Source organism: Pelobates fuscus, chromosome 6 (genome assembly GCF_036172605.1).
Source record: "Pelobates fuscus isolate aPelFus1 chromosome 6, aPelFus1.pri, whole genome shotgun sequence".
In the NCBI taxonomy this organism is placed as follows: domain Eukaryota; kingdom Metazoa; phylum Chordata; class Amphibia; order Anura; family Pelobatidae; genus Pelobates; species Pelobates fuscus.
In genome coordinates this window covers 3,254,470-3,277,471 of record NC_086322.1, presented here as the reverse complement: position 1 = coordinate 3,277,471, position 23,002 = coordinate 3,254,470, and the positions used below count along the sequence as shown (strand labels likewise).

At 46.8% G+C, this 23,002-nt stretch overlaps 1 protein-coding gene across 1 annotated transcript in view; it reads left to right on the top strand.

Annotated features, from left to right (window-relative positions):
• The first annotated feature begins 18,473 nt into the window (after positions 1 to 18,473).
• The window catches only part of TTC31 (tetratricopeptide repeat domain 31), a 96,041-nt gene continuing 91,512 nt past the window's right edge, over positions 18,474 to 23,002 (top strand). The window contains exon 1 of the mRNA XM_063457504.1: positions 18,474 to 18,493. The gene's annotated coding sequence lies outside the window, so the exon portion shown is untranslated. The remainder of the gene's footprint in view (positions 18,494 to 23,002) is intronic.

Genomic DNA, 23,002 nt, shown 5'->3' with positions numbered 1-23,002 from the left:
ACTTCATTCCCTTACCTAAACTCCCATCTTTGCCCGAATTAGCGGAGATATTCGCCAGGGAGATTTTCCGGTTGCATGGGATACCTTCCCAAATTGTCTCTGACAGAGGCTCCCAATTTGTTTCCCGTTTTTGGAGATCATTCTGCTCCCAACTAGGCATCAAATTGAATTTCTCCTCTGCCTATCATCCTCAGTCCAATGGAGCTGCTGAACGCACTAACCAAAAAGTTGAACAATATCTACGTTGTTTCGTTTCAGAACACCAGGACGATTGGGTCGGTTTGATTCCTTGGGCGGAGTTTGCACACAACAATCTCGTTTGCGATTCTACTCATTCAAGCCCCTTCTTCATGAATTATGGTTTTCATCCGTCTATTCTTCTTTCGGATTCTCCTTCCCAGGGGGTGCCGTCGGTTGATGTTCATGTTGCCAATTTGAGGAAGTTGTGGGATCAAAGTCGACAAATCCTTGTGCACAACTCTATGTTGGTTAAGAAACACGCTGATAAACGTAGAAGGGCGGCTCCGGTCTTTGTTCCAGGTGATAGGGTATGGCTGAGCACGAGGAACATCCGTTTAAAAGTGCCATCCATGAAGTTCGCTCCTCGTTATATTGGACCCTACAGGGTGCTGACCCGTATCAATCCAGTTGCGTATCGTTTAGCTCTTCCTAATACCTTACGCATCCCGAACTCGTTTCACGTTTCATTGCTGAAACCACTCATATGTAACAGATTTTCCTCCACAATAGCCCCTCCTCGCTCCGTTCAGGTGGAGGGTCAGGAGGAGTATGAGGTTAACTCTATTATTGATTCTCGAATCTCCCGGGGGAGAGTACAATATCTGGTTGATTGGAAGGGATATGGTCCTGAGGAGAGGAGTTGGGTACCTCAGGAGGATGTTCATGCTCCCCGTCTCCGCAGGGCGTATCACTCTCGCTTCCCATCTCGTCCCGGTTCATTCCGCCCGGTGGGCGTATCTGAGAGGGGGGGTACTGTCAGGGTACCTGTGGTCTCTACCTCCGAAAGAGGTAGAGACTTAGCTGTTCCCCCATCCAGACGGTCTGATGGCTCCCTTCCCCGCGGTCTATCCGGTCATGCTAGGCCGGCCGCGAGGGAGTGACTGCCTTTTACAGCATCTAGGCAGGAAGTAGTCATCAGGACACTCCCCCGGAACGACCTGTCAGTCAATTGCTGCAGGACCAATCAAGACGCCTCGGATGCGTGGTTACTGCTCTGAACAGGGTATTTAACAGAGCTTCTTTCATTAGCTCATTGCCCTGTCGTGGTTCTAGCTTGTTCTAGTCACTCAGTGCTTGTGTATTCTATTATCCCTTTTGGTTTTGACCCGGCTTGTTTACCTTACTCTGCTTATCTCTGTTACCCTTGATTCGGCTTGTCTCTCGCTTACCTGTCTTCTGTTACCTTCGACCTCGGCTTGTCTTTGACCATTCTATACTGTGCTACTTACGTTAGTCCGGCCATTCTAAGGTCCGGTATACGTATCTGGCTACTGTTTGTACTCTGCGTGTTGGATCCCTGTCCCGATCCTGACAGATTTGGAAAACAAGAGGATTTCTTACTACTGCCGGTACACCAGTCAAGCACAGTTTTGCGATCAAGGAGCTGATGGATGCCCTCCTACTTCCAGAAGAAGTGGCTGTTTTGAAGATAAAAGCACATGGGAAGTTGGACTCAGATGAAGCAAAGGGCAACCATCTAGCTGATCAAGCTGCAAAGCAAGCTGCAAGAGGACCACAGGAAGTGGAAAGAAGAGTGTCCGGAAATGAAGAAATTCCAAGAAAAGAAGAAATTCCAAGAAAAGAAGAAACTCCAAGAAAAGAAGAAACTCCAATATTCACTCTGCAAACTCTTCCAACCGACCTAAAGATCTTACGAGAACAACAGGCTGCAGTAGCCCCTGAGGAAATACAGAAATGGAAGAAGAAAGGAGCAGTCCTAAAAGATGGAGTATATTACAACAACCTCAGATTCTGTCTCCCTAAGAGTTTGTACCCAGCAGTTGTTCAATGGGCACATGGCCCTGCACACTTATCAAAAGATCTGATGAATGCTCTTGTACAAAAGTACTACGAAGCTCCTGGAATTACCACGCTAACCAATAACTACTGTAAAGCTTGTGTCATCTGTGCCAAATGTAATCCTGGGAAAACAGCTAAAGTCCCCTCGAAGCACCTGGCTAAGCCCATGTATCCATTCCAAAGAATCCAGATAGATCATATCCAGATGCCAAAGAGCGGCAATTACGAATATGCACTAGTGATAGTGGACATGTTCTCAGGCTGGCCAGAAGCCTACCCAGTGATTAACATTACCGCCAAAACAACAGCACGACGTCTACTTACAGAAATTGTGTGTAGATTCGGATTGCCAGAAGTCATTGAAAGTGACCAAGGTCCGGCCTTCACAGCATCAGTTACCAAAGAAATTTGGACTGCTCTAGGAGTAACTCTTGCTTTTCACACCCCTTACCACCCACAGAGTAGTGGTAAGGTGGAGCGTATGAATGGTACCTTGAAAACTAGAATGCTAAAAATGTCACAAGAGACAAAAATGCCCTGGCCAGAAAGCTTGTCAATAGCCCTGTTCAGTGTCAGACATACACCCAGGGGAAAGCCCTCATTGTCCCCGTATGAGATTCTATTTGGTACTGCACCCAGGCTAGGTTGCTATTTTCCCCAACAACTACAGCTTCAGACTGATGTTTTGGTAGATTATGTGACTGAACTTGCAGGTGCCTTAAACAAAATCCATGCCCAAGTTTTCTCTTCAATTCCAGATCCTGATTCTGACACAGGCAACCACGGTCTGCTACCCGGTGATTGGGTCCTAGGCAAGAAATTTGTGCGAAAACATACTCTGGAACCAAGATTTGAGGGACCATTCCAAGTTCTCCTGATCACCGCTACCTCTGTCAAGCTGGCTGGTAGGCCACATTGGATTCACGCCTCTCACTTCAAAAAGACACCTGCTCCAGAAGAAGCTGATTCCGCACAACCATGTACTTCTGGTACCTAATCCCCTTGATTGGCCTTCTTAAAGCCCAGCAGGTGGCCATAACTAAAGATGCTAGTGGGTACACCTTCTGGTATAATTCATCATGTACCCGTGTGGACACCTTTACCTTTGATTACTGTGATATTGTAGATTGCCCATTCCCTAAATCACAGATTCAAGCCATTTATAAAGACATACCGCAAGCAAAAGACCCCTACATTTGTGTAGTTGATAACCAATGGGGGCATAATTGTGATCATTGGGGGGCGGCGCGATGGAATACCGGGCCTGCCTGGGGTTACAAACCAAAAAGTGCTTTATCAAAAGTAGATGATCATGGTAGATCCCTCCTCCAAAGAATGACTTTAAGAAAGCCTGGAGGAAGTACACCTATGAAATTAGTATTAAATATTGAACATCCTGGCCCAGAGGATGCTGGCCAATATGTAATGGGAATGTACTGGAGAAGGGGTTCCTACAATAAACTAGGACATTTCTACCTCAATGATATGTGTCACTCTCCAGAGTGGCAAGGGGCTGTACATATGGTCCCAAATCCGCTGAAACTGGATTTAATGACATTAATTTGTGGTTAGAGTGGATGAGATATAATGCCAATAAGCATAATCGAACCGCATGTTATGTATGTGGTGGTGCCCGACCTCACCTTGGCACCGTTCCCCTAATCCTCCCTTTAGAAATAGAAGAGTGTTTCTTGAGTCTTTTCGCCTACCGCTATGATTTTAACAGGTCCCTCTGCGAAGCATGGACAGCAGAGTATCCTATCCTAGTAGGAGGTGTTAAACCCCCAGATGGAATTACAATCTATAAAGGTAATTACACTTGTTACACCATGTATGATGGGATTGGTAAATTTATGGGTAACTTTTCCAAAGGTTATTGTGCTACCTACAGAACTGTTCCTGTGCACCTGTTACAACACCATACTAGGTCACTAGGAGATATTTACTGGTTGTGTGGGGATTTACAATTAAGGTCTAGACTGGAGTCTGAGTGGTGGGGAGAGTGTACCTTAGTCAAAGTCATCATGCCCATCCACATTATTTCTGATAATCATCCTGACACTCATAGTCCAGCACACACATCAGCCAGAGCCAAACGGGAAACCCCAGTAAAAGGCAGTTTTGACCCACATGTTTACATAGATGCCAATGGGGGGGTACCTAATGAATTTAAAGCTAGAGATGAAGTTGCAGTGGGGTTTGAATCACTCTTCACTATAGTCACTGCCAATAAGAACCTTAACTGGATAAATTATATCTATTACAACCAACAGCGCTTTGTTAACTATACCAGGGATGCCCTCCAGGGTTTAGCCGAACAATTACAAGCCACATCCCAAATGACCTTCCAGAACAGACTGGCCTTAGACATGATTTTAGCCGAGAAGGGGGGTGTATGTAAAATACTACCCGACACTATGACTTGTTGCACTTACATTCCAGAAAACACAGGCCCTAATGGTAAGGTCACTTTGGCCATAGAAAAGTTAAATAAACTCTCAGAAGAGTTAAAAAAGAATTCTGGGGTGACAGATCCCTGGGAAAAATGGTTTGGTTGGATGACTGGTTGGCAAAAAGCTTTAGTTCATATTGGTATGGCTCTACTAATTTTTCTTTTTGTTCTCGCTCTTCTCGTTTGTTGTGTCCTCCCATGCCTCAGAAAATTCCTACAGAAGACTGTAGACCAAACGACACCACCTTTACTCATCTGGAAATTGGTGATCAAGATCTCACATCGCCCTGCATTCCGCTACAAACTCTTCCCTATGACGATGAAGTGCAGAAATTCTAGGGAGGGACCAGCTTAGGGACAGCATCCGTCTGTATGGGTTAGTCTACCGTGTGGAGAAGTGGTGGGCTAGCCACCGTGGGCCACCCATGGGAGTGAAGCGTTCAAGAGCCATACTGACGGATGAGTTAGCCTACTGTTGTAGAATTATTAACCCCTTACAACCTATATCCATTATTAGACCCCTTATAACCTATATCCATTATTAGACCCCTTATAACCTATATCCATTATTAGGCCCCTTATAAACTATATAATCCTTACTGGGCCCCTTTTAATACTATATTCTCATATTCAGCTCTCATGCCTCGTAGTTTAAACTTTACAAGATTCCTTTGTTCGTAGAAACAGCATGTCAGCAGAAAATGCTAGAATCTTCTGACTAACTAAAGGTACCAGCTACTCTTTATGGATAGCTGCCAAAATGCCCCCTCCCATCGAAAGAACTCCTCGTGCTAGCAAGATGGCGCTGAAATCTGGAAGAGAACTTTATGACGTCAGTTATGATGTAAGACGTAACACCCAACAGGGACGGCATTTAACTAACCACTTCTTCTCTTAGCCAATTGACAATGTTTCCTCACTTTTTATCTTGATTTTACAATGATGTAATTCTACCTTTAAAAAGGACTTGCAAGCCTGCTTTGTTCAGATGCTAATAAATTTCCTGAAGTGCTTTTAACCTGAACTCCGTGTGTCAGTGTGAATTTACTTCTGCGTATACGCAATTTAAACATCTCTAATTTGGACAGGAACAGATAGTCATTCAAACTTCTTTGTTTGCGTAAAAGATTCCCTTATCAGGCCTACCGCACAATCGGTATCCAATACCCCTAGTGGGTCCACCGTCTGAAACAGTAGTCGTCTTCACACTCATCGACGAGGACACCCCAGCACTTACTACGTAGAGGCCGATGATCTCCTGGACAATGCTGAGATGCTCTGCAGGCTGTGTGTATGGGGTGAGATGCTCTGCAGGCTGTGTGTATGGGGTGAGATGCTCTGCAGGCTGTGTGTATTGGGTGAGATGCTCTGCAGGCTGTGTGTATGGGGTGAGATGCTCTGCAGGCTGTGTGTATGGGGTGAGATGCTCTGCAGGCTGTGCGTATTTGGTGAGATGCTCTGCAGGCTGTGTATAGGGTGAGATGCTCTGCAGGCAGTGTGTATTAGGTGAGATGATCTGCAGGCAGTGTGTATTAGGTGAGATGATCTGCAGGCTGTGTGTATTAGGTGAGATGATCTGCAGGCTGTGTGTATTGGGTGAGATGCTCTGCAGGCTGTGTATAGGGTGAGATGCTCTGCAGGCAGTGTGTATTAGGTGAGATGCTCTGCAGGCAGTGTGTATTAGGTGAGATGATCTGCAGGCTGTGTGTATTAGGTGAGATGCTCTGCAGGCAGTGTGTATTAGGTGAGATGATCTGCAGGCTGTGTGTATTAGGTGAGATGCTCTGCAGGCTGTGTGTATTAGGTGAGATGCTCTGCAGGCTGTGTGTATTAGGTGAGATGCTCTGCAGGCAGTGTGTATTAGGTGAGATGATCTGCAGGCTGTGTGTATTAGGTGAGATGATCTGCAGGCTGTGTGTATTAGGTGAGATGATCTGCAGGCAGTGTGTATTAGGTGAGATGCTCTGCAGGCTGTGCGTATTTGGTGAGATGCTCTGCAGGCTGTGTATGGGGTGAGATGCTTTGCAGGCTTTGTGTATTGGGTGAGATGCTCTGCAGGCAGTGTGTATTAGGTGAGATGCTCTGCAGGTTGTGTATGGGGTGAGATGCTCTGCAGGCAGTGTGTATTAGGTGAGATGATCTGCAGGCTGTGTGTATTGGGTGAGATGCTCTGCAGGCAGTGTGTATTAGGTGAGATGATCTGCAGGCTGTGTGTATTAGGTGAGATGCTCTGCAGGCAGTGTGTATTAGGTGAGATGATCTGCAGGCTGTGTGTATTAGGTGAGATGATCTGCAGGCTGTGTGTATTAGGTGAGATGATCTGCAGGCTGTGTGTATTAGGTGAGATGATCTGCAGGCTGTGTGTATTAGGTGAGATGATCTGCAGGCAGTGTGTATTAGGTGAGATGCTCTGCAGGCTGTGTGTATTAGGTGAGATGCTCTGCAGGCTGTGCGTATTTGGTGAGATGCTCTGCAGGCTGTGTATGGGGTGAGATGCTCTGCAGGCTTTGTGTATTGGGTGAGATGCTCTGCAGGCAGTGTGTATTAGGTGAGATGCTCTGCAGGCTGTGTATGGGCGAGAAGCTCTGCAGGCAATGTGTATTAGGTGAGATGATCTGCAGGCTGTGTGTATTGGGTGAGATGCTCTGCAGGCTGTGTGTATTAGGTGAGATGATCTGCAGGCTGTGTGTATTGGGTGAGATGCTCTGCAGGCAGTGTGTATTAGGTGAGATGATCTGCAGGCTGTGTGTATTAGGTGAGATGCTCTGCAGGCAGTGTGTATTAGGTGAGATGCTCTGCAGGCTGTGTGTATGGGGTGAGATGCTCTGCAGGCTGTGTATGGGGTGAGATGCTCTGCAGGCTGTGTATAGGGTGAGATGCTCTGCAGGCAGTGTGTATTAGGTGAGATGCTCTGCAGGCAGTGTGTATTAGGTGAGATGCTCTGCAGGCTGTGTGTATGGGGTGAGATGCTCTGCAGGCTGTGTGTATTAGGTGAGATGATCTGCAGGCTGTGTGTATGGGGTTGTGATGTAATTCCAGTAAAATACAAGTTTAGCAGGCTAAGATTGCCACAAGGCATATGTATGTATATGTGTTTGTAGTATCAGTTAGTTAATAACACGTAGCTAAGATACTGTCATCACTGTACTGACCAGGTGCAGGAATGTAAGAACTGGAATTACGCGTCCCTCTCCTTTGTATCAGATGAGCCACGTGGTTAGACCGGATGGATGAGTTTAGACTCTATTCATTAAATAGGTTAAGGGTATGTGTGGGTGTAGTTAATTGTGGGAGGAGCTACAGTGCTATATAAGGAATGTACTCTATGTATTCAGTACTCAGACTTTGCTGTATTTTGGTGACGCTAGTCCCTCTGAGTCCCGATCGGTGATCCAATAAAGAATCTCTTCCTTCCTGAAGAAACCTGTGTCCATCTCTCTGTGCTTGGCTTCCGTCAGTTTCTCCGGTATCATTTGGTGCATTGGCCGGGAAGCTCATCGTTCAACGGTAGCTGAGAGGCAGAGGCGTGAGACGGTCTATCTTTGCCCACGTTCTCTACGGCTGCACCCCTGAACTTCTGCGTGGACCTCCCTTCGTCTCGGCGCCACTGGTCTGTTGTCCAGGAGATCATCGGCCTCTACGTGAGAAGTGCTGGGGTGTCCCCGTCGATGAGTGTGAACTCAGGTTCAGGAACGAGGAGGTAAGATAACTGCTGTTTTAGACGGCAGGACCCGCTAGGGGTATACCGATTGTGCGGTAGGCCCAAAGGGGTTTTTGAATCTGTATCTGCCCCCTCTGTCGGAGGGAAGGAGCGAAGGCGCACCGCTCGATCGAACGCTCTTTAGTCAGACCGTTTGATTTGGTTAGTCAGGCGGGGTCCTGGTGTAAGATAGCCCTAGCCGGACACCGGTGTCTTGTCTAGACTAGCGTTCTAGGGTGTATATTACGTTCGCTAGGTCGGAGGGACCGGGAGACTAAGCGGCGCCTGTGTAAATTCGGATCTCTAGCTCGTTGTATAGTGCGACTAAGAGGCGCCTGTGTAAATTCGGATCTCTAGCTCGCTATGTATATGTGGTGATTGGGCAGTGTGGCTAACCAAAACGGGTGTATATAGTTTTAGGTAGTCCATTCAAGGTACTGGCCAATAGTTTAGTTGGGAATTGTAAATGTGTTAACGATTGTTTTAGTAAAGTGTATATCTTGTTAGATAGCGCGAGCTCAGCCGTCTAGCGAGAGTGTTAATAGTGTGTTGCTGTATTATAGTGCACGGTACCATAACCCTGTATATTTACTGACATTATATAATAAGTACTAATCATTGTCGTCCATTGCATGTTTAACACCATAACCACTAATAATTGTATTGTGACCTTAACTTGTGCTTTGACCTATGCTAACCGTACTGTAACCGCTATTTGTAAAAGACGATGTTACTGGGGTGTGTTATAGACGGGTAATTCGTATATAGAGAATTATAGCGTGGGTGACTGTATAGTTACGCCAAAGGGCATAATATTGATTATATAGTGACTGGTGTAACAGCTGTGTGTGTACGGGAATTCCCTGAGTGTTTATTGTTATTGTGTACGTTTCACTTGGTAACCGTACCACGTGGTGCTGTTGCCAGAGGAAACGGGTGTGACTGTTGAATAGTACGCGTGTATAGTATTCGTTGTCGACGACGTTCCATTGTTAAGTATGGGTGCGTCGCAGTCAACGATTCCGGATCCCTTAGGATGTATGGTTAAGAATTTTAAAAAGGGATTCAAAGTTTGTGATTTTGGGGTAAAGATGTCTCCTGTACGTTTGGTCACTTTGTGTACTAGGGAGTGGCCTACTTTGGTTGCGGCATGGCCGCCACGTGGCAGTTTGGATCCAACTCTGGTACAGCGCTTACACGTGGCTGTATCGGGTAGGCCTGAACTTTACGGCCAGTTTCCTTATATTGACTGTTGGAGACAGGCCGTAAATGACTCGCCAAAATGGCTCCAGACATGCCACGAGGAGCAGTGTCGCCTCATGGTAGCTAGGACTTGCTCGTCCACTAGGACTGGTGTTAGGCCCATTTTGGACACGCCCCCTGAGTCCGAGATCCCTTTGCCGCCCCCTTACTTTCCGTTAAGAAGAAGTGACGCAAACGCAGGAAGTCCTGCACCCCTCCCCTCATTACCCTCATCCACTTCCGCTTCCTCCTCCAGTACAGGATCCACCCCCCCTCGTACTAAATCTCCCCTTCCGGAACCAGAATCCACCCCCATTAGAAACGAATATCCTGATTTGGCGCCACTTCAGACTTCCGGTCAAGCTTCATCTAGCTCGGCCCGAAGTGTTCTATTTACGACCTTTTCCCAAAACCGACCTCCCACATCCCCATACCCTATCTCTCCCCGACCGGAACCCATGACTGACGCCTCTCTACGTAGCCCCATCCAAACCCGACAGTTGACTGGTGCCCAACAATTAAAGCACTATCAGATGCCTCTTCGTCTGAATCCCGGGTCAGCTTATATCGATGCCGCAGGTCAAATGGCACACGCTGACCCAGTCTTCGTATATGTCCCATTTACCACAACCGATCTTTTAAACTGGAAGACCCATAATTCCTCGTATACTGAGAAACCACAAGCTATGACTGATCTGTTCACCTCAATAGTACAGACGCATAATCCGACATGGGCTGATTGCCAGCAGTTACTAATGACTTTATTTAACAATGAGGAAAGGACAAGAATAAATCAAGCAGCCATTAAAGCATTAGAGGATAGAGCCCGTGCTTTGAACCAAGCCAATCCAGCAGCATGGGCCGCGACACACTATCCCAACACCGATCCCGATTGGAACGTAAATGGTGCTGATATGGTTCAACTCAGAGCCTATAGAGACGCTATAATTGCTGGCATGAAAGCCGGAGGAAAGAAAGCCATTAACATGTCGAAGACAGTTGAGGTGATCCAGAAAAGCGATGAAGCGCCCAGTGTCTTTTATGACCGATTATTGGAGGCGTACCGCTTGTACACCCCCTTTAATCCGGAAGACGCAGACAATTCCCGAATGGTGAACTCCGCCTTTGTCAGCCAAGCTTACGGAGATATTAAGCGCAAGCTACAAAAGTTAGAAGGGTTTGCAGGTATGTCCATCACCCAACTAATGGAGGTAGCAAATAAGGTCTATATGAACAGGGATACAGAAAGTAAGAAAGAGGAAGAGCGCAAGATGCGTAAAAAGGCTGATATGCTAGCGGTAGCGATCGCAGGCGTAGATAAACGGGGCCCAGATAGAGGCAATAATAGATGGAGTAGGGAGCCTTTGAGTAGGGATCAGTGTGCGTATTGCAAGGAAGAAGGGCATTGGAGGAACGAATGTCCGCAAAGAGAGCAGTACGAGAGGGTCCTACCCAGGGCAGGCTACGGAAACTTTAGAGGCAGAGCGAGAGGTAGAGGAGGCCCCGGAGGGAGTAATGGTTATAGAGGGAGTAATGGGAACAGAGGAAGTGTTAGGGAAGACAGATATATTCCAGCAGCGCAAAGGTCCCGCGATAGAGAAGGTAGGGACTTCGTAGGATTGGCTGACACGGTCATGGAGGACTATTGATACCGACCGGGCTCCATCCCCCTTGGTCGAGCGGAGCCTATGGTCGATGTATCAATAGGGGGGAAAAGGAGTGCGTTCATGATCGACACTGGTGCTGAACATTCAGTGGTGACTAATCTAGTTGCTCCTCCATCTGGAAGGACTATTACTGTGATAGGAGCAACTGGAAGAAGTGCTGAAAGACCGGTTCTTAAAAGTCGACTCTGTACATTGGGAGGCCACGTAGTAAAACACCAATTCCTTTATATGCCTGAATGTCCAGTCCAATTGCTGGGACGTGATATGCTATCCAAATTACAAGCGCAGATTACGTTCCTACCAGATGGAACAACATCTTTAAAGTTTAATGGACCTTCAGGTATTATGACTTTATCCGTACCAAAGGAAGAAGAGTGGCGACTTTATACAGTGTTGACTAGCCAAAACCCTAGGAGTGATGAGACATTGTTTAACATACCAGGAGTTTGGGCAGAGAACAACCCACCAGGACTGGCCCGCAATATTCCACCAATAAAAATTGAACTGAAACATGGGGTTTATCCAGTGAGCCTAAGACAATATCACATTCCGCAGAAGGCTAAGAAGAACATCCAATCCTATCTGGATAAGTTCATACGGTATGGTATCCTAAAATTCTGTACTTCCCCCTGGAACACCCCATTGCTGCCTGTTCAAAAGCCCGGTACAGATGAGTATCGACCTGTACAGGACTTAAGAGCAGTCAATGATGCGGTTGTTAGCATACATCCAGTTGTACCCAATCCATATAACCTGCTTGCTTTAATTCCGGGCGGGGCTACTTACTTCACAGTCTTAGATCTCAAAGATGCCTTCTTTTGCCTCCGAATTGCCGCAGAAAGCCAATGTATTTTCGCTTTCCAATGGGAGAACGCTGTAACGGGCTCAAAACGCCAAATGACTTGGACAAGACTGCCCCAAGGGTTTAAAAATTCACCTACCCTATTTGGTTCAGCTCTAAGTCAAGATCTACTGGATTTCGAGTCTATCCCAGGAGAATGTGTATTGTTACAATATGTAGATGACTTGTTGATAGCAGCAGTTACAAAAGAAAAATGTCAGCAAGCAACGCACGATCTACTACATATTCTCTGGAAGGCAGGATACAAGGTGTCCAGGAAGAAGGCTCAGTTGTGTTTGCCAACTGTCAAGTATCTGGGATTCCATATCTCTGAAGGTCAAAGGATTATGGGGCCAGAGAGAAAAGAAGCTGTCTGCCAAATACCAATACCCAAGAATAGAAGACAAGTGCGAGAATTCTTGGGGGCAGCAGGCTTCTGTAGGATATGGATTCCCAGCTATGCGATACTGGCAAAACCTCTGTACGCAGCTATCAAAGGTACAGAGCACGACCCCTTCTTATGGACCCAAGAACAGCAAACGGCATTTGAAGATGTGAAGAAGGCTTTGATGAGTGCCCCAGCATTAGGTCTACCTGATCACACACGACCATTCTACTTATATGTACACGAGCAAAGAAGAATGGCTGTGGGAGTATTGACACAGTACTTGGGATCATGGCAAAGACCTGTTGCCTACATGTCTAAGCAACTGGATGCAGTGGCCAGCGGACTTCCACCTTGTCTAAGAGCCGTAGCTGCAGCCGCCCTGCTAGTAGCTGAAGCCGATAAACTCACTCTGGGTCAAGAACTTTATGTACGAGTCCCACATGCAGTACAGACGTTGTTGGATTACAAAGGAAATCATTGGTTTAGTAATAGCCGTATGACCAAGTATCAAGCAATGTTGTGTGAAAACCCAAGAGTGCATTTAGAGACTGTAAACACCTTAAATCCAGCTACCCTTTTGCCACAACCTACTGAAAGTCAACATGATTGTTTGGAAGTAATGGATGAAGTATTCTCAAGTAGACCAGATCTTCGTGATTTTCCCATCCAGAACCCCGATGTTCAATATTACACCGACGGCAGTAGTTATGTGAAAGAAGGGATCCGCTATGCAGGATATGCAGTAACAACCATAGACAAGGTGATAGAAGCTCGGCCACTGGCGAAAGGAACATCAGCACAAAAGGCAGAATTAATAGCACTAACACGAGCGTTACAATTGGCTGAAGGTTTAAGAGTAAATATCTATACGGACTCTAAGTATGCCCACGGAGCTTTGTATAAAGAAAGAGGACTACTGAATTCAGAGGGCAAAGAAATCAAGTACGCAGCTGAAATCCTACAACTATTGGAAGCAGTGTGGGAGCCGAAAGAAGTCGGTATCATACATTGTCGAGCGCATCTGAGAGGAGATGGTGATGTAACCAAGGGAAATCGGATGGCAGATAGTGCAGCTAAGCGTGCTGCTGAATCAGGAAGACAGGAGTATGTGGGGCATATAGCTGCTCTTATACCAACTCCACTGTCCCAATGGACTCCAGTTTATACAGCTCAAGAAGAGGAGTGGTTAAAGACTGAACCGGGAAAGTATTTGGAGAACAAGTGGTATCAGCTAGAAGATGGAAGAATAGTCATACCAGCATCACTAGCGGTAGAAATTGTCCAAAATTATCACAACGGGACACATTCTGGGAGAGACAGTACTGAAGAATCTCTTAGAAAACATTTCTACATACCAAGATTGTCCAACTTGACTCAGGCCATTGTACGCAGATGTGTAACGTGTGCTAAGAATAATGCAAGACAAGGACCAGTAAAGCCACCAGGAGTCCAGTTTATGGGGGGACTCCCCATGTCCGATCTACAAATAGACTTTACAGTAATGCCTAAATCGGGTGGACATCGTTACCTGTTGGTAATTGTGTGCACCTATTCAGGCTGGGTAGAAGCATGTCCTACTCGTACAGAGAAAGCAGGAGAAGTTGTAAGATTCCTGCTACGAGAAATAATACCCCGATATGGACTACCCTGTTCTATAGGATCGGACAATGGTCCAGCTTTTGTTCATCAGTGCCTACAACAACTGACTCATATGCTTGGTATAAAGTGGAGGCTTCATACTGCATATAGACCCCAGAGTTCTGGTAAGGTAGAGAGAATGAATAGAACTATAAAGAACCAGTTGGCTAAAATGTGTCAGGAAACCCAACTTAAGTGGAACGTTCTCTTACCCATAGCTTTATTGCGAATCCGCAGTACCCCTACCAGAAGGATGGGCCTCTCTCCTTTTGAAATCATGTATGGGCGACCACCTCCCGTACTTGGTAACTTAAGGGGGGACTTGAGTCAGTTGGGAGAAGGAATTACCCGGCAGCAGGTTGTAGAGTTGGGTAAGACTATGGAGGAGGTACAGAAATGGGTACAAGATAGATTACCTGTGAATATTTATCCCCCTGTTCATAGTTATCATCCAGGAGATCAAGTGTGGATTAAAGAGTGGAATAATGTACCGTTAGGGCCCAAGTGGAGAGGTCCTTATGTTGTTCTTTTGTCTACCCCTACAGCAATAAAAGTAGCAGAAGTGACTCCGTGGATACATCACTCCAGGGTTAAACCAGCAGCAGTCGATTCTTGGCAAGTTACAGTAGATCCAGAGAATCCCTGCAAGATCCGGTTAAAACGCACTACTCAGTCGGAGTAACGAGGAATTATTGTGGATTACAAATTTTATTGTTACAGGTGTGAGTGAGAAGGCCATAATAAAGCCTGTCCGCTTACCATCACATAGTGTATAAGCCAGGAAAGTCTCGAAGGGACACCTGTGAAGACGAGCAGAACTCCATTCCCTGCAGCCCTCACATCCTGGAAGCTGAGGTTCCATCGCACGGACGAAGACTGAGGATGACGGCGAAAGATGTGCTTTTGATTGTGTTTATTTACATGTGTTTTTATATTCAGGAAGGTAGAGGTACCGACACTCCTAGCTGTGAGGTATGCATTAAGACTACGAGAACAGGTAACCATATTTCCCAAACCCTAATTTGGCATTCACAATACGAGTGTAAAGGAGATGTATCGAGATGTAGATACTTAAATATAGATTATAGTGTGTGCCATTTAGGAGTAGGAGAACCTAAGTGCTTCAGTCCGGAGTATCAACCTCGTACAATTTGGTTGACTCTCAGGAATGGAGATCCTCAGGGGACCCTAATTAATAAGACGGTGTTAGAATCCGTACATTCTTCGGGTGTTCTGCTATTTGATGCGTGTAAAGCGATATCGAGTGGTAGAAAGCCGTGGAATGTATGTGGGGATCTTAGATGGGAGAGGACGTATGGGTCTAATGATAAATATATTTGTCCCAGTAGTAAAAATAAATATGTGAGTCCTAGATGCCCAAATAAAGACTATAACTTTTGTCCATATTGGTCTTGTGTGGGGTGGGCGACTTGGGGACAGACAGTAGACAAAGACATGATAGTGACTAAGTTGCCGACTAGCCCTTATTGTAAGTCTATGGAATGCAACCCAGTCCATATACTTATTAATAACCCCGACAAGTTCCTAGATAAGTATGGAAATTTATTTGGGTTTCAGATATACGGGACGGGTTTAGATCCTGGGACATTATTGTTTATAGGAATAGAGACTGATACGGTATCCTCCCAGACTCATCAAGTATACCATTCCTTTTACGAAGAGATGAGTATAGATAATAAGATCCCCCATAATGCTAAAAACCTGTTCATCGATTTAGCTGAAAGTATTGCCGGTAGTCTTAATGTTACCAACTGCTATGTGTGTGGAGGTACTAACATGGGAGACCAATGGCCTTGGGAAGCAAAGGAGGTAATGTCCGGTTCTGAGGCAGTTGACCAATTAATATCTACACAAGCCGATTATCATATGAGTGTTAGAGGTAAATCTGAGTGGAGATTAAAGACCTCCATCATAGGTTATGTTTGCATAGCAAGGAAAGGAATAATGTATAATACTTCTGTAGGAGAATTAACTTGTCTAGGGCAAAAAGCTTATGATGATGATACAAAGAATACAACTTGGTGGTCGGCTTCAAATGTCTCAGAACCATCTAACCCGTTTGCTAGATATGCCAATTTAAAGGATGTGTGGTTTGATTTATCCATCACATCTACCTGGAGAGCCCCAGCAAATTTGTACTGGATCTGTGGTAAGAAAGCCTATTCGGAGTTGCCACAGGACTGGGAAGGGGCATGTGTGTTGGGTATGCTCAAACCATCCTTCTTCTTGTTACCGATTGAAACAGGTGAGACTTTAGGTGTTAAAGTGTATGATGTGAATCATAGGAAGAAAAGGGGACCCTTAGAGATAGGCACCTGGGAAGATAATGAATGGCCTCCCCAGCGTATCATAGATTATTATGGGCCAGCCACGTGGGCAGAAGATGGTACCTTTGGTTATAGAACCCCTATTTATATGCTCAACCGTATTATAAGATTACAGGCGGTGGTTGAGATTATTACTAATGAGACCTCACAAGCGCTCAATCTTCTAGCGAAGCATAACACCAGGATGAGGACAGCAGTCTACCAAAATAGATTAGCCTTGGATTACCTTTTGGCAGTAGAGGGAGGTGTATGTGGGAAGTTTAACCTGAGCAATTGCTGTCTTCAAATAGATGACGAAGGGCAAGCAATAGCTGAGCTTACTAGCCATATGGTTAAACTAGCGCATGTGCCTACTCAGGTATGGAAAGGGTACAATCCAAGTAGTTGGTTTGGTAGCTGGTATGAGTGGTTTGGAGGGCTTAAGGCAGTGGTAGGTGGAGTCCTACTGATTTTACTGTTGTGTCTACTCCTACCGTGTCTTATACCCTTAGTAGTTAGGTCTGTGCAAAGCCTGATAGGAAGTATAGCAGAGAGGAAGGCTGCTGCACAGATAATGGCGATATATAAGTATAAGGCTCTAGATCAAGGAGAACCAATGCAGGAAGATGAGTGTTAAAAGATTCACATCATAAGATAAGTCTGGTCTGGTTCATGGTAACCTGAGGTATATGCAAACCAAGGTTAAGTGATGCCTCAAGTAATTGTGAAATATCAGAGGCATCAAAGGGGGGAATGTGATGTAATTCCAGTAAAATACAAGTTTAGCAGGCTAAGATTGCCACAAGGCATATGTATGTATATGTGTTTGTAGTATCAGTTAGTTAATAACACGTAGCTAAGATACTGTCATCACTGTACTGACCAGGTGCAGGAATGTAAGAACTGGAATTACGCGTCCCTCTCCTTTGTATCAGATGAGCCACGTGGTTAGACCGGATGGATGAGTTTAGACTCTATTCATTAAATAGGTTAAGGGTATGTGTGGGTGTAGTTAATTGTGGGAGGAGCTACAGTGCTATATAAGGAATGTACTCTATGTATTCAGTACTCAGACTTTGCTGTATTTTGGTGACGCTAGTCCCTCTGAGTCCCGATCGGTGATCCAATAAAGAATCTCTTCCTTCCTGAAGAAACCTGTGTCCATCTCTCTGTGCTTGGCTTCCGTCAGTTTCTCCGGTATCAGGGTGAGATGCTCTGCAGGCTGTGTGTATGGGGTGAGATGCTCTGCAGGCTGTGTGTATGGGGTGAGATGCTCTGCAGGCTGTGTATAGGGTGAGATGCTCTGCAGGCAGTGTGTATTAGGTGAGATGATCTGCAGGCTGTGTGTATTAGGTGAGATGCTCTGCAGGCTGTGTGTATTAGGTGAGATGATCTGCAGGCTGTGTGTATGGGGTGAGATGCTCTGCAGGCTGTGTGTATGGGGTGAGATGCTCTGCAGGCTGTGTGTATGGGGTGAGATGCTCTGCAGGCTGTGTATAGGGTGAGATGCTCTGCAGGCAGTGTGTATTAGGTGAGATGATCTGCAGGCAGTGTGTATTAGGTGAGATGATCTGCAGGCTGTGTGTATTAGGTGAGATGCTCTGCAGGCTGTGTGTATGGGGTGAGATGCTCTGCAGGCTGTGTGTATGGGGTGAGATGCTCTGCAGGCTGTGTGTATTTGGTGAGATGCTCTGCAGGCTGTGTGTATTGGGGTGAGATGCTCTGCAGGCAGTGTGTATGGGGTGAGATGCTCTGCAGGCTGTGTGTATGGGGTGAGATGCTCTGCATGCTGTGTGTATTTGGTGAGATGCTCTGCAGGCTGTGTGTATTGGGGTGAGATGCTCTGCAGGCTGTGTGTATGGGGTGAGATGCTCTGCAGGCTGTGTGTATGGGGTGAGATGCTCTGCAGGCTGTGTGTATGGGATGAGATGCTCTGCAGGCTGTGTGTATGGGATGAGATGCTCTGCAGGCAGTGTGTATTAGGTGAGATGATCTGCAGGCTGTGTGTATTTGGTGAGATGCTCTGCAGGCTGTGTGTATTGGGGTGAGATGCTCTGCAGGCTGTGGGAAGTTGCCCAGAGTAAAGATGGCGGCCGGATCGCCTGCGAGCTGTGACGTCACACTGAGTTAGAAGAGGCGGAAGTGCCCCTGTGGCTCCGCCCCCTGAGGGAAGCCGGCTGGAGAGTGACCCGAGCAGGGTGAGAGGGACACGGGGGGAGGGGCCAGCACTGGGGCCCCTAACTCTAACCAGGGGCCCCTAACTCTATCCAGGGGCCACTAACTCTAACCAGGGGCCCCTAACTCTAACCAGGGGCCCCTAACTCTATCCAGGGGCCCCTAACTCTATCCAGGGGCCCCTAACTCTATCCAGGGGCCCCTAACTCTATCCAGGGGCCACTAACTCTATCCAGGGGCACACTAACTCTAACCAGGGGCCCCTAACTCTATCCAGGGGCACACTAACTCTATCCAGGGGCCCCTAACTCTATCCAGGGGCCAACTAACTCTATCCAGGGGCCAACTAACTCTATCCAGGGGCCAACTAACTCTATCCAGGGGCCAACTAACTCTATCCAGGGGCCACTAACTCTATCCAGGGGCCACTAACTCTATCCAGGGGCCACTAACTCTATCCAGGGGCACACTAACTCTAACCAGGGGCACACTAACTCTATCCAGGGGCCCCTAACTCTTTCCAGGGGCCACTAACTCTATCCAGGGGCCAACTAACTCTATCCAGGGGCCAACTAACGCTATCCAGGGGCCAACTAACGCTATCCAGGGGCCAACTAACGCTATCCAGGGGCCAACTAACGCTATCCAGGGGCCAACTAACGCTATCCAGGGGCCAACTAACGCTATCCAGGGGCCAACTAACGCTATCCAGGGGCCAACTAACGCTATCCAGGGGCCAACTAACGCTATCCAGGGGCCAACTAACGCTATCCAGGGGCCAACTAACGCTATCCAGGGGCCAAGTAACGCTATCCAGGGGCCAACTAACGCTATCCAGGGGCCAACTAACTCTATCCAGGGGCCAACTAACTCTATCCAGGGGCCAACTAACTCTATCCAGGGGCCAACTAACTCTATCCAGGGGCCAACTAACTCTATCCAGGGGCCAACTAACGCTATCCAGGGGCCAACTAACGCTATCCAGGGGCCAACTAACGCTATCCAGGGGCCAACTAACGCTATCCAGGGGCCAACTAACGCTATCCAGGGGCCAACTAACGCTATCCAGGGGCCAACTAACGCTATCCAGGGGCCAACTAACGCTATCCAGGGGCCAACTAACGCTATCCAGGGGCCAACTAACGCTATCCAGGGGCCAACTAACGCTATCCAGGGACTCGGGCTACATGGACCAGCAACACTCCCCGGGGGCCACAGGGAATGGTCATACCAGGGTCTGGAGACTTGGTGCAGATTTTAATGACCGCTTGAAATAAAATTCTACTTGTCCAAGGGACTAATGCTGTAGCCCAATAAGCGTGGGATTTATTGATCCATCATGGCGGTGTATGAGTGCGGGAATTATTGATCCATCATGGCGGTGTATGAGTGTGGGATTTATTCATCCATAGTGGCGGTGTATGAGCGCGGGATTTATTTATCCATCATGGCGGTCGGTGTATGAGTGTGGGAATTATTGATCCATCATGGCGGTGTATGAGTGCGGGAATTATTGATCCATCATGGCGGTGTATGAGCGTGGGATTTATTTATCCATCGTGGCGGTGTATGAGCGCGGGATTTATTTATCCATCATGGCGGTGTATGAGTGCGGGAATTATTGATCCATCATGGCGGTGTATGAGCGCGGGATTTATTGATCCATCATGGCGGTGTATGAGCGTGGGATTTATTCATCCATCATGGCGGTGTATGAGCGCGGGATTTATTTATCCATAGTGGCGGTGTATGAGCGCGGGATTTATTCATCCATCATGGCGGTGTATGAGTGCGGGATTTATTGATCCATCATGGCGGTGTATGAGCGTGGGATTTATTGATCCATCATGGCGGTGTATGAGTGTGGGATTTATTGATCCATCATGGCGGTGGATGAGTGTGGGAATTATTGATCCATCATGGCGGTGTATGAGCGTGGGATTTATTTATCCATCATGGCGGTGTATGAGCGTGGGATTTATTGATCCATCATGGCGGTGTATGAGTGCGGGAATTATTGATCCATCGTGGCGGTGTATGAGTGCGGGAATTATTGATCCATTATGGCGGTGTATGAGCGTGGGATTTATTTATCCATCATGGCGGCGTATGAGCGTGGGATTTATTTATCCATCATGGCGGTGTATGAGCGCGGGATTTATTGATCCATCATGGCGGTGTATGAGCGTGGAATTTATTGATCCATCATGGTGGTGTATGAGCGCGGGATTTATTTATCCATCATGGCGGTCGGTGTATGAGTGTGGGAATTATTGATCCATCATGGCGGTCGGTGTATGAGTGTGGGAATTATTGATCAATCATGGCGGTGTATGAGTGCGGGAATTATTGATCCATCATGGCGGTGTATGAGTGCGGGAATTATTGATCCATCATGGCGGTGTATGAGTGCGGGAATTATTGATCCATCATGGCGGTGTATGAGTGCGGGATTTATTTATCCATCATGGCGGTGTATGAGCGCGGGATTTATTTATCCATCATGGCGGTGTATGAGTGCGGGAATTATTGATCCATCATGGCGGTGTATGAGCGTGGGATTTATTGATCCATCATGGCGGTGTATGAGCGTGGGATTTATTGATCCATCATGGCGGTGTATTTGTGCGGGAATTGTTGATCCATCATGGTGGTGTTTGAGCGTGGAATTTATTGATCCATCATGGCGGTGTATGAGTGCGGGATTTATTGATCCATCATGGCGGTGTATGAGTGCGGGAATTATTGATCCATCATGGCGGTGTATGAGTGCGGGAATTATTGATCCATCATGGCGGTGTATGAGTGTGGGATTTATTGATCCATCATGGCGGTGTATGAGCGTGGGATTTATTTATCCATCATGGCGGTGTATGAGTGCGGGAATTGTTGATCCATCATGGCGGTGTATGAGTGCGGGAATTATTGATCCATCATGGCAGTGTATGAGTGCGGGATTTATTGATCCATCATGGCGGTGTATGAGTGTGGGATTTATTGATCCATCATGGCGGTGTATGAGTGCGGGAATTATTGATCCATCATGGCGGTGTATGAGTGCGGGAATTATTGATCCATCATGGCGGTGTATGAGTGTGGGATTTATTGATCCATCATGGCGGTGTATGAGCGTGGGATTTATTGATCCATCATGGCGGTGTATTAGTGCGGCATTTATTGATCCATCATTGCGGTGTATGAGTGCGGCATTTATTGATCCATCATGGCGGTGTATGAGTGCGGGATTTATTGATCCATCATGGCGGTGTATGAGTGCGGGAATTATTGATCCATCATGGCGGTGTATGAGTGCGGGATTTATTTATCCATCATGGCGGTGTATGATCGCGGGATTTATTTATCCATCATGGCGGTGTATGAGTGCGGGAATTATTGATCCATCATGGCGGTGTATGAGTGTGGGATTTATTCATCCATAGTGGCGGTGTATGAGCGCGGGATTTATTTATCCATCATGGCGGTCGGTGTATGAGTGTGGGAATTATTGATCCATCATGGCGGTGTATGAGTGCGGGAATTATTGATCCATCATGGCGGTGTATGAGCGTGGGATTTATTTATCCATCGTGGCGGTGTATGAGCGCGGGATTTATTTATCCATCATGGCGGTGTATGAGTGCGGGAATTATTGATCCATCATGGCGGTGTATGAGCGCGGGATTTATTGATCCATCATGGCGGTGTATGAGCGTGGGATTTATTCATCCATCATGGCGGTGTATGAGCGCGGGATTTATTTATCCATAGTGGCGGTGTATGAGCGCGGGATTTATTCATCCATCATGGCGGTGTATGAGTGCGGGATTTATTGATCCATCATGGCGGTGTATGAGCGTGGGATTTATTGATCCATCATGGCGGTGTATGAGTGTGGGATTTATTGATCCATCATGGCGGTGGATGAGTGTGGGAATTATTGATCCATCATGGCGGTGTATGAGCGTGGGATTTATTTATCCATCATGGCGGTGTATGAGCGTGGGATTTATTGATCCATCATGGCGGTGTATGAGTGCGGGAATTATTGATCCATCGTGGCGGTGTATGAGTGCGGGAATTATTGATCCATCGTGGCGGTGTATGAGTGCGGGAATTATTGATCCATTATGGCGGTGTATGAGCGTGGGATTTATTTATCCATCATGGCGGTGTATGAGCGTGGGATTTATTTATCCATCATGGCGGTGTATGAGCGTGGGATTTATTGATCCATCATGGCGGCGTATGAGCGTGGGATTTATTTATCCATCATGGCGGCGTATGAGCGCGGGATTTATTGATCCATCATGGCGGTGTATGAGCGTGGAATTTATTGATCCATCATGGTGGTGTATGAGCGCGGGATTTATTTATCCATCATGGCGGTCGGTGTATGAGTGTGGGAATTATTGATCCATCATGGCGGTCGGTGTATGAGTGTGGGAATTATTGATCAATCATGGCGGTGTATGAGTGCGGGAATTATTGATCCATCATGGCGGTGTATGAGTGCGGGAATTATTGATCCATCA